General features: G+C 37.3%; 1 protein-coding gene across 1 annotated transcript in view; it reads left to right on the plus strand.

The window, feature by feature from the left end:
* The window catches only part of LOC112611428 (serpin B8), a 51,868-nt gene extending 40,182 nt beyond the window's left edge, over nucleotides 1-11,686 (plus strand). The window contains exon 8 of the mRNA XM_025365205.1: nucleotides 10,818-11,686. The gene's annotated coding sequence lies outside the window, so the exon portion shown is untranslated. The remainder of the gene's footprint in view (nucleotides 1-10,817) is intronic.
* The last annotated feature ends 6,502 nt before the right edge of the window (nucleotides 11,687-18,188 follow it).

Below are 18,188 nucleotides of genomic sequence, written 5' to 3' on the forward strand. Positions count from 1 at the left end.
TGCTCAATCACTTCAAAAGGTGTAGAACAAAACATTCATTAAGCTTTAACACGTATTCAGGAGAAAAATTCTTAATAAACAAAATAGAGAGGGGATTTCCAGTACTTTTTTTTTTTGAACACAGAGTCTCACTCTGTCACCCAGGCTGGAGTGCAGTGGTGCGATCTTGGCTCACTGCAACTTCCACCTCCCAGGTTCAAGCGATTCTCCTGCCTCAACCTCTTGAGTAGCTGGGATAACAGGCCCCTGTCACCATGTCAGCTAAGTTTTTAAAAAATTTTTACTAGAGATAGGGTTTTACCATGTTGGCCAGGCTGGTCTCGAACTCCTGAGCTCAGGTGATCTGCCCGCCTTGGCCTCCCAAAGTGCTAGGATTACAGGCGTGAGCCACCATGCCTGGCCCAGTACTCTTATTAAGTAGTGAACTCTAGGTTTTGGCCAGAACAGTATACAAAAGCATAATAATTTGAGTAAGAAAACAAAACCATATTCCTAGCTTATATGATTATATGACTGCATCACAAATAACAGAGAATTATTAAATTCTCTATTATTCAAATATATTCAAATTATTCAAATATTATTTAAATTATAAATTATTCAAATATAATTCAAAAACAATTTTAGCATAGCAGATGAAAATCACTATAGGTTATACACTAGAGCCTAAACACTAGTCAGATGCTGGGGTTCAAGCTCCAGTCTTGTACTTGCTAGAGATTGTAGAGGGGTGAATTAATGAACCCTCTCAGTGCTTCAGTCTCCTAATCTGAGAAGTGGTTATGATAACAGGACCTAGCTCATAGAGTTGTCGAGAGGATTTAATCAGTATATAAAGAGATTAGCTCAGGACCTGGTACGGTAGAACACAGCATACTATTAGTAACTATCATTATTTTACAAGAGCAAGTTGCATTTTTATGCATCTAAATAGCAATAGTTAGAGAATGTCATTAAATCTGCACTAACCCCAAACCATAAGATTCTTAGGAATAATAATTAACAAAAAATAAGCAAGATTGTTATGTTGAAAGTTGTCAAATGCTATAGAATATCATTAAAGATGACCAAAATAAATGGAGCTATTTCATGTCATTCATAGAAAGGCCTTGAGTTGAAAAGTTGTCAGTTCTCCCCCACTTGTCTTATTGATGCAATGCAATTCCAGTCCAAATCCTAGCAATGTTTTCTGTGGAATTTGAAACATGTATTTAAAATTTTATATAAATAAGCAAAGGGCCAAAATAACCAAGACACTTCTAAAGAAAAAGATCAAGTTGAGAAGATTCGCTTTAGCAGACATTAAAACTTATTATAAAACTCTAGTGATGTAGCATGGTGTGTACACAGGGATAGACAAACAGATCAATGGCACAGAATAGAGAGCTGAGCTCAGAAGTGTAATTCTCTTCATATGGGGAAATGCGAGATGATAAAGAACTGGCATTAGAGATCCGCAGGGAAATGACAGTGTGCTAGGAAAACTGATTTTCCTTATGTAAAATATGAAAACAAAAGAATTGCTGACAATTAACCCATTTATGCCGGAAGCTGCAAATTTTTTTTTGTGAAAAATTAGACCTTGATGATGACCTTGAGCAGCTGGATATCAATAATGCCCACAAGCTTAGCATTCCAATAATGGGACACTAGGCATAAATGGGCTAATAACTTAAATGTTAAAAAAATTACAGTTCTACCAGAAAATATGGCAAAATATTTTATAACCTTAGTGAAGGATTTTTGTCATATGTTTGAAAAAATCAACATTAAAATACATGTATTTAAATTACTTTAAAAATATATCATAAAAATTATAAAAATACAAACACAAACTAAGAGATGAGAGTTTAACACATTTAACCATAAAAAGATAATTATCTTAAATATAAAGTATTTCCATGAAAGAATCTGTAAGAAAAAGGCAAACAACCACATTGAAAAATAGACAAAGATCTGAACAGCTACTTCACAAGAGAAAATAATAAAAGGCCAATGATCAATATCACTAATAAGAAAAACTAAAATAGAAATTAGAGAATAGACTCACGTTTAAAAAGTCTGTTGATATCAAATCTTGGCAAAGATCAATAACAGTCCTTGCACATGGCTGGTGGGAACAGGCATTGGTCAAACCACTTAGGAAGATGATCTCGCATAACTTAGTAAAGCTAAGATTTTCTACTCCCAGTTAGAAACCCTAAAGAAGCTCTTGCATATATGTTCAGAATACATGCAAAATCATGTTCATAGCAAGAAAAATAAATATAAACAATAAACAATGAATCATTCAAAGGAACAAATGATATTGCACCATACAGTAGAATCAGAGTCATCATCTTGCTCAGTTCTGGTGCTCTGTTCCCATAGTCAGCACTATTCATATAGAACACAATGTTACTAATACTGTTGGGAGGTTGTACAGCTTTGGATGGAATACCACACATTATGGAAAATTAATTAATGACAGCTACCAACATAAAACATCATGCAGAGCAAAAATAGCAGGTGTCAATTCCTTTTGTATAAAATCCAGGAATAGGTAAACTGATCATTATGTTTTTTAAGGTGCATATATATGGCAAAGGCATAATAAAGTAATTATTAACACAAAATACACGATAGTATTAAATCTGGGGGAAGAAAAGAATGTGATCCATCAGATCAATAGGAACTCCAAAGTCATTTATGATCTTCTGTTTATTAAACTGGGTAGTGGATATTAGATGTTTATTCAACTTACTATATATATAATATATATATACACACACACATTGTTTTATGAGTATGATGTATTTCACAATAAAAATAAATTTAACAAAAGAATGAACAAATCGTGGTATAAGATGATGTGACAAGAACTAAAATCAGCTAAGGGAGATGAATCTAAGTTAGGTAAATTTTATAATCAAACTAAGTGTAATTTCCCTATTAAAAGACAAAAATCTTTTAGATTGGCAATAAACGACTTTCAGTTAGCATATCTCAAATAAAGTGACAAGAAATATAAATGTGAAATGATAGGCAAAGATGTATCAGGCAAATTTAAACAAAAGGACATCAGGTATCAGGCTATTAATATAAAAATATAGACTTTAATGAAATAAACAAAAAAGCAGAAATTCTGTCATGTAGTATAGAAAAGGATATGATTCATAGTGAAAATAAAATTCAAACTTTAATGTGCCTCTTTCAATGTTGGACAGATGAGCATAAAAAGTAGAAAATTAATAAAAAGCTGAATATTCCACTGTGCTTAAGACCCACATTAAGACCTATTTTTGTATATCTTCACGCTTCTGCAATTAAGATCTTGATGTAATTATCAGTGTCCATACAAGTGTGTATTTCATCATTGGTGCCTATATTGTTGTCACTGCAAGTTATTTTTGGTGCTGTATTTTTTGAGAGAGCTGCCATTAAGTTTGAAACAATGTATTGTTATTTGAAGTTGAACATTTATTGTGAATGCTGAAAATTATTGAAATGGAATGGTGATGCAATAGTTGATATTAGGGAAGCAAATACATTTGGATGAGTGAGTGAAATTTCCTATTTTCCTGCAAAGCAATGGCCATGTTTTATAGGGCGTAAGAAAGGCAGACACCCTCCTTACAAGTGGAAGCTGGGCTATTGTATAAACTATCACATACCACAGGAAATAATGCAAACGCCAAAACTTACAGAAATGGTTTCAGCAGCTGGGAAGAGAATCTGAGTTAATAGTATTATGTTTGGTGACATTTAAAAGTGTTTCATAATGCCCATGTCCTAAAGTTCCTGATGGTACAATAAGCAATATTGGGATGAAAAATGAGCATTTATGACTTTAACACCCGTAACTATTTAAAAGTGTCAGACGGAATATGTTTTGAAATTATCTTACAAATATTTAATTTTACATATGATCAAGACTAATATATAATAAATACATCTAAACATATCTAAAATAACTCTTTACATATTTTAAAATAACCATTCAAGTGGAAGAAAATGTGGATCATAAGTCAATTGTCAGAGCTTTTATTTCCTTAGTGATATGTGAAATAATAACACATTTTAGAGCTGAGGTCATATTAGCATTTATGAAACAAGGTACTATTTATTTATTTATTTATTTATTTCCTTCCCATCTTACTGTCTAGAAGGTATACACATCACATGCTGGGCCCTCTGAATTGATCTTTTACAGCTCAACTTGTCTGTTTTCCATTCTTAAATCCTGAGAGATTTTCTGAACTTTTTCTCTTAGCTCTTCTGGTTTCTTTTTTCAACAATGTTCTAAACTTCACAAACTGACTATCTTGCCTTTTGGTTATTCCTTTTTAATATCTGTGTATGTATGCGTGTGTGTGTGTGTGCATGTGTGTGTGTGTAATGACTTCTTGAGTTAGCTAAAAATGCTAATCAAAATGTTTAATATTCCTGTCTGAAATGTTTCTTTCAGAGTCAGCTCTTCTGAGTGTCAATCTTGGTTCTTGCACTGCAAACTAATGATGTTCTCCACAGCTCCTTGTAAATGTTGATTGTCCATTCATACCTGGTAATGATAATTTTGATTATTGAGGTAGGTAGCTGATTTACGTAATCTCTACTGCTGAATACATGGGACACATGTCTCACGAAGTGTGACTAATTGGGGGCAGACTGCTTTTTATGGACAAATATGTCGACCTCCATTCTGCGCAGGCTAAGAAGCCCGGTGGGGTGGCCTCCTTCTAGCTACTTCCACTCCCCTTCCTCTGCCTTCACTACTCTGAATTTCAGAATTAGATGAGTTCTACTATTGGGCTCTATCAGCCATGTTAAAATCTCCTTTTCTCTCAGGGCAGATTTTAAGAATTACTTTACAAAAGAAGTCCACAATTTTTTTTCTTTAGAGAGTAATTCTGAGTTGCCAATTACTCTGCCAACAGAAAGATGGGAGCCATGGATCCATTGGGTCCTGCCTCTTTCTTCCCTCCCTCCAGTCAGTGTCCGCTGGCTCATGAACTAGTCTGAGAATTCTGATTCCCCCCAGTGCCTGCCATTCTTCTTTATGTACACTGAGCAAGTTCCTCCACCCTGATTTATCCTTCAATATTCTGCCGTATACATTATTACTTCCAGAAATCAACTCAAACTTTCCAGCTACCATGGAATAACCTCCTATCTCTCCAATTTTCTTTGGTATGTTTCCTTTTCCCATTCTTACAGTCATTACAATAGGATATTTAGAGGTAAAGGAGGCAAGCCTATGTTCTTTATCTATTCTCACATGCCAATAGATTGCTATTTATGGATTGTCTACTTTTGCCATTTCCTATTGTGGTAGTGAAGGTTATAATAATGAGCAAAAGAGATGCAAAACAATATAATTATTAGCTGTCCTAACTAAGTGTTAAGCAAGGAAGTAAAGAATGCCATGAAAAGGTAACCTGGGAGACATATTTAGATTGGCAGTGAGGGAAACCCTCTTTGAGAAAGTACCATTTGAGATCTAAATTTTGAGTAAGGCTATGTTAATGGGGAAAGGTGTTCCGGAAAGAAGGAAGGGCATGTGCAAATTCCTGATGGTGAAAGATGACGCTTATTGAAGGCGAACAGAAACAGTGTCTATGTGGAAGTAGAGTTACGAACCAGAAGGGGAATGGTAGCAAAAGAAACTAACGAGGCCGGTAGATTTGGGACATCAACGTTGTTAAGTTAAGCCAGGAAAAATACTTACATTTAATTATTCATGCTATTGGCACCTTAAAGAGTTTTGAGTTCAGGAGAGAAACACTTAAATTTGCAGTGTCTAAAGGTAATTTGGACTACTACATGGAGAATAAAATAAAAGGAGGCAAAAATAGAAACAAGAAGCCCAGTGAGGATATCATTTTAATAGTTCTTGGCAAGAGATGAGTGTCATTAATTGAAAGTAGTGGAGGAGTGTATGTAGAAAAGGAAATTGTTAGAGACATGTTTCAGGGAGGAATTATACATTCTTATGTGGACAGAATGGACCAGACTAGGTATGGGAATGGTGAGGGCAGATAAATTATACAAGGATTCGGGATAAGCAAAGGACTGAAAGGAGGTGCCTTTCTTGCTGAAGGCTTTGGGTGAGATGGGGACCAAGGGTTCCATTTTGAACCTGTTACAACTGAGGTTCCTGCACTGTATACATTTAAATTTCACAAAGGTAGCCTCGTAGCTGGCTGTGAAACTTGGGAGAGAATTCCAGATGGATGAAAGGGCCCTGGGAATGGCTGGGAATGCTGAAGACCTCAGAAGAGAGAGGGTGGGCTGAGCAGCCTATCAGCAATCCTTCCTCGTGCCAACTCTCTCCGTCTTTTCATGCCAGACTCCTTTCACTGCGGTAATCCTGTTTCATAAATAATATATCTTGTTTTCTGTTGCATATTCCAAACAGTTTCCACACATTATCTCTGGATTCTGCGGGACATCATTTTCAGATTATCTTTTTTCTGAGTATTTTGCATGCTGCTTCTTTTTGTTTGATCGGAGATTGTTTATCTCTTCAGGCTCCATGCTGTTTTGAAAAATTCCTACTTATTCTTGAAAAAATGTGAGACCTGTATATCTGGAAGGCAGACTGAGCTACCTAGATTCAAATCCTTTAGCCAGTTTCTCAAAGGCTAGCGATCTGAATATCTCATCTATTGAGTCATCCTCAGGCCCTCTCCTATTAAGCACATTAAAAATAATAATAATAATAAATCTTACCTTTTGGGCCTTTTTATTTTTTCTCCTATTTATAATGTTGAATTCTGTAGGCTCCAGGTTTTAGGATGCACCATGCCTTCGCCAGCCCTCCATTCTTTTTGCCCATTATTCTTCCAGAACATACCATATTCTAGAAGCATCATGGGCAAAAAGTTTTTGTCCCTGTGGCTGTTGTCATGTATCAGACAGACTTAACTTCAGAGGGCATCGGGCTGCCCAGTTGTGGAGGTGGACAAATACCAGGCTCCAGCATTTGTTGAACTTCAACTTCAGCCCTGACCAGGGCTGTCTCAGTAACCGGGCAAGGGTGCATTTGTAGATCGACTTCAGAAACTGGCTCCACGGAGGCAGGGAAGGCAGTTGCTAACAATTCCAAGTCACTAACTAGTTATATGACCTTGAGCAAGTTACTTAAAGTCCTTTGGGCTCAAATTCTCCTTTGAAACATAAAAGGGTTTGCTTAGATGATCCCTAAGAGACTTCCAGCTTGACGTTCTCTAACAAATCTGCAGCACAAGACTATTTTGGGCCATATGCTTTCCTTTCTGCATTGAGATTTTTCATTACTTTGTAAGCTTTTCTTATTTCAAAGATGACTTTCGCTGTTAAAAATCTAACTTCACTCTAGTGTGCTTGTTATGTCGATACCTTTTTCATTTCAGTTAAGGGCTTTGATGATAGTTTCCAGTGAGAGCATGGCAAAATAAAATCATGTTTTCTGTTCTAACATTTGTTTCATCTTCATCTTTTGTCAGCGGAAATACTGCTATTTGTCATTTCAACATTTTCCAGCGACACCTCTTTCCTCATTTGGAGCCTTTGAAGTTTCTCTCATTAGAATGAAGGCCTTTGCCAACAGTTCTCCAGGGCTGCTGCTTATGTCAGAGAAAGGGGTTTAGGCAAGCCTACTTAAGTGTTAAGCAATGTCTCTAGGCAATCTCCTTCTCCTCCTAATAAAAAGAGTGACATTCAATTAGAGAACCAAGGCTTGGAGGAAATGCCTGCCGCAGGGCTCAGTGGCTCAGGTTGCTTCAGTGCTACTGTATGTTAGAAAGCTTATTTATACCAGACAGACTCTAGACACCTTTGCCCCTGGAAAGAGTCCATGACCTGACAATTCCTTCCCAGAAAGAGGGCTGGGAATCTGGGCCTGAGGGCTGAGGGGAGAGCTGACCTGGTATCCCTTTCTGAGAAGCACACTGGTGACTGAAGTGTGCAGTCAAGTCCTTCATCCAGGAAAGGCTTTGCTTATCCAATCGTTCACAATGGTTTTCAGCAGGTACAGAAAGAAAGCTCTCCAGCTATCTCTACTGAGACCATTTTTTCCCAGATCCCAAATTAGGGCACAACACAAGTATGTTTTGGGAGACAACAGGTTTAAAATTAGGTTGATTCCATAAAACCCAGGACCTACCTATGATATAATTCTTCAATGCAGGGTAGATTGCCATAAGGTTTTTGTTTTGTTTTGTTTGTTTCGTTTAGGTAGAGAGAAAAATCAACATGGGAGGAAGAGATAAACTTTTTTATTCTAAGGGAAGCCAGTGATTAAAAAGCAATTTATGGGAAAGTCACAGAGATTCAATATTTGAATAGGGAGGCAGTTTAGGAATATTCTAAGTGCCTCCCTTATTTTATGGAATCAAAACCCAGAGAGTTCATATGGCTTGCTCAGCACTAAGCACAGATCCTTAAACATGACGACAGTTAATGTTTTCAGATTTCATAAGGAGCATACGTCTTGTTGGTGGAAGTCCTGAATTATGGGTGTGGAAGACAAATGGGGGCCATGAGACCACTGTTGAAGAGCTGCTGAAGTTTCAAATCCCTCATTTCCCATGGAATGTTGTAAACCTTGCTCTAAGTCCTAAGATTTGCATTATTAGAAGTAGTAACAGAGAGCTGTTTTTGCACTTCCTTCTAGATTTGTAGATCTTCATCTGCCAACATATGAAAAGAGAAATCGTGGCATCATCCTTGATTTCCACTTCTCTGGTGCCCCTATAGCCAATAAAAAAACTTGTCTGTTCACAGCTCCACACATATTTTCCCTCTTCCCAATGCCTAATTAGCTCTACTGCTTTAGTCTGAAGACTAGACTGTCCCTTTTAATTGATATTAGGGTCATAATTTTACAAAGTAAATACAGTTATACCACACTCCATTTTTCGGTGAAGTGAGGACACGAGCAGAAGCTTCCTGTTCCCCTGCTCACTCTTCTCTTGACTTGGTTACAAATAGACCTCCAGGAATCCTTCAGCTAGAGTCAGGATTAGGCCAAGGATGATTTCTTTCTACATGAATTCTAGTGTGATTTTAAAAGTGCTTTAAAAATACCCAGGTACTTGGACACAGGAAGGGGAACATCACACACCAGGGCCTATTGTGGGGAGGGGGCAGTGGGGAGGGATAGCATTAGGAGATATACCGAATGTAAATGACGAGTTAATGGGTGCAGCACACCAACATGGCACATGTATACATATGTAACAAACCTGCACGTTGTGCACATGTACCCTAGAACTTAAAATATATATATAAAAAATACTCAGTTACAAAAATACTGATTCTAAAACAAGCTTTTCCTATGAGGGTAGGAATCAGGTATAACTTTTATTGTACCCCATCAAGGAAGAGAGACAAACTATGTGGGTAGAGATCCATAGGTCAATCTGATTGACTTGATGATGATGATGAAGTTAACAAAAACAAGCACAATTTTTCAGTATGTTCTACAATGCTAGGCCCTGTATTAATAGTGCCTGTACATGAACTAGCTGAATCTTCACAAAGCCCCAATGTGTTAAGATCCCCTCCTCCTCATTTTATATATGGGAAAAAAACTTATTATTGAGAGATTTGACATAATGGACCCCAAATCAAACACCTAATAAGAAGCAAAGAAGGATTTGAACTCACTGGATTGAACTTCCCTACGGATACCCTGATCATTAGAGACAGCAGCAGCCTCTGCAGAGTGTGAACCACACTGCACACCACCAGCCTCCTACCTTCTTTCCAAAGAGGATAAGTAAAATGATCATGATTGTCCATATGGAATTTATTTGACTCTTGTTTTGGCTGGAGATAAAAATTTTATTATAGACATACTAGTTATAATAATAATTTTAAAACGTCACCCTATTTAGAGCTACATTACATACCATTCTGGTCACAATCACAATTGTCCCAGGTTTGAATTTCTTTCAGAAGTTCAAAAACAGACTAAAAACATTTCCCATATGATACCACTTGGTGTCGCTATCAGTCTGTATGAATTGAATGAGTGACGCTTTCCTTCTCACATAGTCTAGACAAATGACAACTTTTTTATTTTAAAGAAATACTTTCAGGCTAACCTGGAATGGATCTATCAGAATTCAGCTAACATTCTTAGTTTTTAATTTTATTTTTCCACAATGTAACAGTGATCAACTTTAGGTTTATTTCAGAAGACACATTCCTGAACAAATACGTCTTCGGTAATTAAAAATAAAAAGGCTCAGTTATTGCATGCAAGTCTCTTGGTGCTTTGAATGGAAACAAAAGAACCATAAGGAAACCCTTAAAAGTGTTATCAAGAGCAAATCAATGCAAAGTGAATTGGAATGCTTAGAATTGATTTCTTACAACTAGTAATTTGATTAATATTACTCATGTAGTTTCATTCTGCAGAAGATTTTGTAAACAGGTAGATCTATTAAAGTGGGTAGAAAAAATAGGTATTGAATAATTATGAGCTAAAGACATTGTGTTAAGTGATTTACATGTATAAAGTCTAATCATCATTATGACCATTTTAATTCTTTACCTTTGTTTACTGTTTTGCAGATAACTTTTAATGACTTATGAGACAGAGGGCAAATATTAAAAATACTCAGGGAAACCATTAGAAACAAAGAAAATACAGGGAAAACATCTATGAATTACACTTCCTATTTTTTCTGGTTTTATGAAAGCGTTCCAACGTTTATTAGACACACCTTGATATTGAAGTGCATATTTTCCTGGTTCTTGCTAAGATCATCAGAATACTTCAGGGCTTTAGGAAAAATATTAAAAACAAACAAAGTCAGAGAAAATGAATGTCTCTCATTTTTTTTTAGTTCTAAGGATTCTAACCTCCACTTATGAGCAAACACCAGCTGGGCGAAGATCAAGGGCGGCCCAGATGCATGAGAGCCAACTACATCATGACTGTCACAATCTTTATGCTGGTACAGATTTCATCCTCAGGTCTGGAGCTGTATAGAAAACTGCCTACTGGAAATTGTCTTTTAGATTTCTGCAGGCATTTCACACTTAACATATTTCAAAATAAAGACATTTTCCATCCCTGCATCTGCTGCACCCCATACAGCCTTCATGTGATTTACCCCCTGTTATTCCAGTATCTCTGAACAGCACCATCATCCAGTCAGTTCTCCAAGCCAGAAACCCGGCAGTCATCTTAGAGTTCCCCTTACTCTCACCTCCTGCATCCCGTCACTTCTGTCTTCCTTGCCTGCTTGTCCTGTGTGTACTGCTACATCTCATAATCTGTCTTCATTTCTCTGTACCTAGGGCCAGTGCTCTAGTTCAAGTCTTCATCATTTCTCTCTTGGAAAAAGACTGTTATTTCTTAACTCTTGCTCCCACTTCTCCTCTACTCCATCCTCCAGATTATTGCCAGAACCAATCACAGAAATCTAATTGAACCATACACCTGTTTACAACTTCCCAATAGCTAACCATGAGCTATAGGATAAACCACTCTCTTTCACATTATGTAAGAAAAACCTTTAGTATCTACCCCATGTTTAATACTACACTACGCTGTTAAGATTTATGCCACAGCAACACTGACCTACCCAGTAAATGGTCAATACATTTTGGTTGAATTAATAAAGATAAGTGACAGTGTGATTTGATGGCCCATGAACTCCTATATCAACCTCACCAATTGTCACCTCACCATTAAAACTATCTCCTTCCAGCCCTGAAAGTTTCATTGGGTTCAAAATTGAAAAAAAAGAAAACACGAAAAGCTTTGGGAGTATTCAGCTTTCCTAGTAACTGCGTACAACAGTTAGCCAACTAAGGAGCTTCACTGTGCCGAGATGGATTCTGTGTTTAGAATCTGGGGCGTGGCCAGAGGATGCTGCAGGTACTCTTGACTTGCTTCACAAGGTGGCTTGGGGCCTTTGCTGGGAAGAACTCTGCTTTTGTAATTCTGACAGCTGGATAACCTTGGGTAAGTTACTCTAGTTTCTTCCAAGCAAAGTTAAAATAGCAACATTAACCTACCCCCCACAGGCATGTTAATAAGTACATTCTTCCCCAAAGTGCAATGTACGGATTTTCATTAGTCATAGGGCTACAATAATAGTTAATTGTCCCTAGTTCTCCTTGTTATTTACTGTTCACTCAACCAAAATATGTTACTGAAGGGACTGAGGGGAGAAAGTTGCAAAATATGCTGATGTTCCAAATAAGTTGCCAAGATAATAAAAAACAATGTAATCAGACTGCAAGAAGACCTTCTGATTTCCATCCCCACTAATCATTAGAGATTCTATTGCAAACTAATTTTCTTATCGCTTATCTCTCAGTCAGTTCCTCTGCCAAGGACTTAAGGACTCAAGGACTCAATTTATCATCTCCCTTAACAGGTGCCTTAGCTGCCAGTGTGCCTGGGCCCTGGACCTGCCCAAATGATTTAAAGCAAAATTGATTGTGACTCACAATATTTATGCTTTGGATCTTAAATACAAATGCCTAAATACTGAAGTAATAGACAATGCAACACTGACACTACATACTATATACACAACTTTCATTCTCCTGATTTCTTCTTTTACATGCCGTATAGTGTCCTCATAATCAACCAAATGTGTGATACCACTAAAGATCCTCTCTTTCCCCCTCGTTATACCAGGATTTGAGAATAAAAAGGCAGGACAAAAGGAACTTTCAGAAAGATGTATCTCTAGACACCAAAAATCAAAGCAGCTGACCAAGGCATATATTTTAGTTGACCCATCTCAATCTTTCCAATATACTCATTAGTCAATTGACAGGCCAACCACACTGATTGGCTCTATATATTAAAGAAAGATAAACAAATCTCAATATAGGTGAATCATCATGGCAGCAGAAGTATTAGAAAGTACAGGAAGTTGGCCATTAAGGAGATTTTTACCTTGTTGACCTTTTAAAAGTTATAACTAACTAAACATAGTGTGTATCTAGTCCAGTTCTGGACTTGACGGGATACATGCCTCCCAAGCATCTAGTCTGGAACCTTCCTTTTAAGCCCAGTAATAATTCCCTAACAAGATGGTTCTCTCTCTTGACGTTTTATTACTCAGATTTACAGCCACCTCAACTATATTTTTCCTTTTTCCCTTTGTTGTAAATTAATTGAAAATCATCGTATCTGGATTTATTAATGTTTGAACCTTTAGATATTAGATATAATAAAAGTAGTGATTTTGCCAATAAGAAAGGTGAGACTTGAGTTTGTACAACATGCATAGTTAATGGCACAGAGAAATAAGTATGAAAGTCATTCAGGAAAAAGAAATCAGATTTGAAGGGGAAAGTTTAACTTAACTTGAAGATAATCTTCATTTCAATTTTGATTCCAAATAAAATGTGGCCTATTTCATCTACGTGTTGGACCATATAGACTGACAATTTTATAGGTTTAATATATTGCAGTATGTTGTTACTTGTATTCCACAAAGCTGTGATCACAAATAGCATTATTATTTCATATTAGTTGAGCATTTTTAAAGAAAGCATATCAGATCTAGCTTATTAATTTATCACCTGCTCATTCAATCCATAGTAGACATCTTAGACTTATCTTTCTTCCTACTCCACATTTAACCAGTCACAAATGGTTAATTTTAACTTCTTGATATTTCTGAAATACTTTCGCCTTCTCTGTAATTTTTTTTTTTTTTTTTTTTTTTTTTTTTTTTTTTTTTTAGATCAAGGGGTGGCAATGTTTTTGGTCATTGCCGTATTGTAAATATTTAAGGCTTTGCAGGTCAGTCTCTGTTGTGACTCCTTGGCTCTGTCATTGTCCCACTGAAACAGCCACAGATAATATAGAAATGAATGTGTCTGTGTTATAGTAAAACTTTATGGGCAGTGAAAGTTTGCAGACTCCTTCTCCCTTAGATCATTTTACTAGTATATTTCATCTGGATTGCTGCGGTAGTCAATATTGATTATTATAGCAATCAATAATCCTATTCTAAATCCATAATACAACCCTTAATAATGCTAGTATGATCATAGTATGGTCTGCTTAGAATCCTTAACAGCTGCTGTTGACCATCAGCAAAAGTCCAAATTCTGTTGTAGGTTGTATAAAGCCATTGAAAATGTGGTTTCTATAAAGCCCTCCAGTTTCCTCTGTCTGTATATACAGGATGACATTTTAAAATTTTACCTAAACTGTGCCGAGTTCCAAAAATCTGGTATAAATGTCTCTTCCAGGTGTTGGAACATGTCATTTATTCCGTCTGATTGTCCTCTCCCATCGAAACCTTCTCTTACTTTCCTAAATTTTACATATCCTTTAGTTCTGGTCTTAGATATCACCTTCTCCAGGAAGACTTCTCTGACCCAGGAATGGAATAAATGTATTTCCGATGTACAACCATATTTTTTAAAAATCAGAATCACTGTCACATCGCACTAAAATATCACCTTCTACCCAAGAGTATAATTTCTCAGAGCAGAGAACTGTTTTATTTATCACTGTATTCCTGACTCACTACAGTAGTACACTACTGGGAGGTAAATGTTTCTTAAATGGTCCATGTACATGTTAACACTTTGGTGGAGAGTTGTACAAACATGATCTAATGAGAATGATGGGGATGATAACTGGTGCATATGACTTCAAAATCTGTGAACAACTTTACCATGGGATAGCTCAGGTAATTTAACCTTTACACTCATCTTGATAAGTAGATCATTTAGGAAACCATCTGTATTTTATAACTGAAAAACAGAAAACAGGAACTCAATGAAACTAAAATGTTTGTCTGATATTAGAGGCATCGATACATTTAGATTTTTTTTTTTTGGTAGAGAAATGGTCTTTTTCCTTTAATTGTTTGGAAGTGAGAAGAAAGCTACTCTTAGTCTTGAATCTGACAAAAACCTCACAAGAATGTGACTTACTATTATACAGGGTGGCTCTGTCTTTATTCCTCCATGGCGTCTGTGTCTATTTTATATTTTGCCCAAGAATGTTAACACAGGCTACTGTCTATTTTCAACAATATGAAGGTAGTTATCCCAAATCTGCCACAGTCTGACTCCCCTCAAGGCCTGGCTCAGTGTGCACCAAGACAATTCTGGCATACTCATTGCCTTTGCCGGGAACTGCAGAGTGGGGAGAGGACAGCTCCCAGCAGCCCCTGGGCTCCCTTCTAGTGAATAATTCATTAGGATTGCTCAGGAATATCCTTCTTCCACTGATTACTTGCTTTCATCCACCCATTTATCTTCATTAAAGATTTTGTTTCCTTTCAAATACTTGTTTCCAATTTTCCTATTTAAAGCTGTTTTTCCCTGGCTGTGAGGTTTTAGATACACCCTTTTTGTACTCATACCAATGTTAACCACAAATTCCCGGTGCAATGAAACTTTAAAACCTAAAATTGTTCTCACTATTGAGGTATAACCAAATGTCCCAATGTTCAGTCTTAACATCATTAGTGAAGGGTATAAACTAATGGAAATTAGCCCTCTGGTCAACTATTTAAACTCATCCAACTAAAATCAGGTACTAAACACTTCACTAGAGACATCTTTTACGTGAAGATAATGATTAGTCTTCCCTTGCCGAGGACACATTTCAGTTTACATAGCTGAACTTCTAAACAAATTAAGAGTGATTTGGTAAGTAAATGTTTGAGTGCTTACGTTCTAAAATTATTTAAAAAATACATATTCACTAGCCAGTGTAAACTGTATTTTCCTTCCCTCTGCTTATATCTTAATGATGTTGAGGGAATATTGAATATTGTTTTGTTGTGTGTGCTTTGTTTCATTTTATCTTGCTCATGGTTATTATGGCTCTGGGGCCATAATCTTTTTATCATGTGCTGAGTTTCTAACCTTACAATTTTACTAATGATGACTATGATTAGTGGGAAAATTACCACCTGGCAATATTTGAGTTAATTTCTCCTAACCTTTTTCTGAAGGTGGGTACCATGTTGCCAGTATCCAAACTACCATGAGTTTTGAAAAAATCATTGTAAGTTAATTAAGTTGCTTGACTAATTTCCTTAATAGCCTAGGATATTTGTCATTCAGATCTATTGCTTGATATATGTCCATGTTTCCCAAGCATTTTCTTGCGTATTCTTTCTAAATAGCAATTTTTACAAAGTCTTCATCAGTTCTTAATTGTTTAAATTTATCTTCTTTCATTATACCTGCTAACAACTAATTTTAAAATGAGTTCATTTTTCCTGCTATTTTAGAGTTGTCATTATATCTTATCTCCTTTGTTTATAACAGGAATTAAATTATGCCACTATATTTTGCGTTTGGTTTTAAGAACAGCTAAAAGAGCCTTTGCTTGTGCTTAGTATGATCCATAACTACAATTGGGCATTTCAAGAATACAAGTGTTTTTTTCTTTTTAAAAAGTGTTATGCAGTAACTTTTCATTTACAGCATGTAAATAAAGAATGCTTTAAACAAGTTTGGCTGCTGAAGCTTGTAGCTCACTCAGCTCTCATTCTAAACATATCTTACTACCAGTCAAACCAACATGGTTCACTCTGGTATCCTCACTAGAAATCTCCCTTGCCACTGACCTCCAACCCCCCAAAATCAGGTATTAAGCAATGACATTTTAATTACCTGGAAGTTACTTATATATTACCCAGGCCCTAGGGGCTCAGTACAGATCCGGTTGGTAGAGGTCTCATTGCCCATTGCACCAAAAGCCAATCACGAAGACAGTGAGTATTGCCAGGGAAAAGGGCTTTGATTGGGTGCTGCAACCTAGAAGATGGAAGATCAGCCTTAAATCCATCTACCTGACCAATGAAAATCAGGGTTTTATATAGTAGGGAAGAAATGTAACTATGTGTAGGAAAAGGAATTAGGAAAGGATAAAGAAGAGGAGCCGGTCAACAGGAAACAGGTGGTCTGTTAACACAGTCATGGTGGGTGAAGGGTCTGGCTTCTCATTGGTCACAGATCTGGTGAGTTTCAGCTCCTTGATACTATCTGGGAGGCCTGATGGTTGTTTTCCTGAGAAAGGAACTTAGGTAAGACAGATGGAGATATAGCTTTCTCAAGTTTTAAGAATGGGATGGTTAGTTTTTATGTTTATTAAAAAAAAAACCCATAAACATTAGTTAGGCCCGTTTCACTGAAGCAATGTTTATCTTGATGAAAAGTGTTTATATCTTTGTATTTTAAGCTTTTTTCATGTCACTTTTGTCTCTGTTAATTTTAATGTTTGCATACAAATGAATTTTAATATAAAAAATTTAAAATAAGATATTTTAAATTGTTATATATCTGTAGAAGTATGCGTTTACGTTCTCTTTTAAGTCTGTGCGCTGTAGAAGGCAGGGTCTGATACATGAGTCTGCATTTGATGTTAGCGGAAAAGCAGGGAAGCGATGACACCTGAGTCTAATTTTCACGTCTGAATTAATGTCGCCCTAAGAGCCCAGGTGTACCCAGTAAGGGGCCTCTGAGCAGGGTTGTAACACTGTCATAATCCACGTCAAAAACGACATTACAGACGGCTCACTAGGATATGATCATTAAGCCACGGGGATCCTGACGCCGTGTCCATTTTTAACTCTCATCCCCTGTGAGTAAGGAGTTTGGGCCGCTCTCCCTCCTTCCAGTCTTCCAATTTCAAGCCTAAGCTGACCGCCCTGCATGACTGGACAAAATGTCCTCCCTCTTGGGGTCCCAAATTCACCCCCTTCTAGGCTTTAAGTCAAAGGCAGACCCCCCGGTGCCCGGGCCTGCAGACAGCTGCCCCGGGTCTCCGCCGGCTTTTGCCGTGATTCAGCCCACGCCCGCCTCCGCCCGCGGCGCCCACCCTGGCTTCCCACCGCGCGGTCCCTCAGGCTCTGCTTCCATCTGGAGGAGCAGATTCCGCTTCCCTCGCAGCTCCTCTCATAATTGACAGTTTCATGAAAACCAAACAAAAAACGCCCACAATAAAAACAAAACAAACCAGTTACTATCTCCTTTCAGGGACAGCCCCAGACGTCCCAGCCAGGCCTGGCGCGTCTCCCAGGGGCCAGAGCCTCTCCCGCAGGCAGCACGGGAGGCACTGGCGTGCCCCACCCTAGCCAGGCCTGCCACCCCTCATTTCCTTCTCGTTCTCCCAACACATGCACTCAACAGCTGTCCCAGGCCCAACTTTTTTTTTTTTTTTTTTTTGACAGAGTCACCCAGGCTGGAGTGAAATGGCGCGATCTCAG

Source organism: Theropithecus gelada, chromosome 18 (genome assembly GCF_003255815.1).
Source record: "Theropithecus gelada isolate Dixy chromosome 18, Tgel_1.0, whole genome shotgun sequence".
NCBI classification, from domain to species: Eukaryota; Metazoa; Chordata; class Mammalia; order Primates; family Cercopithecidae; genus Theropithecus; species Theropithecus gelada.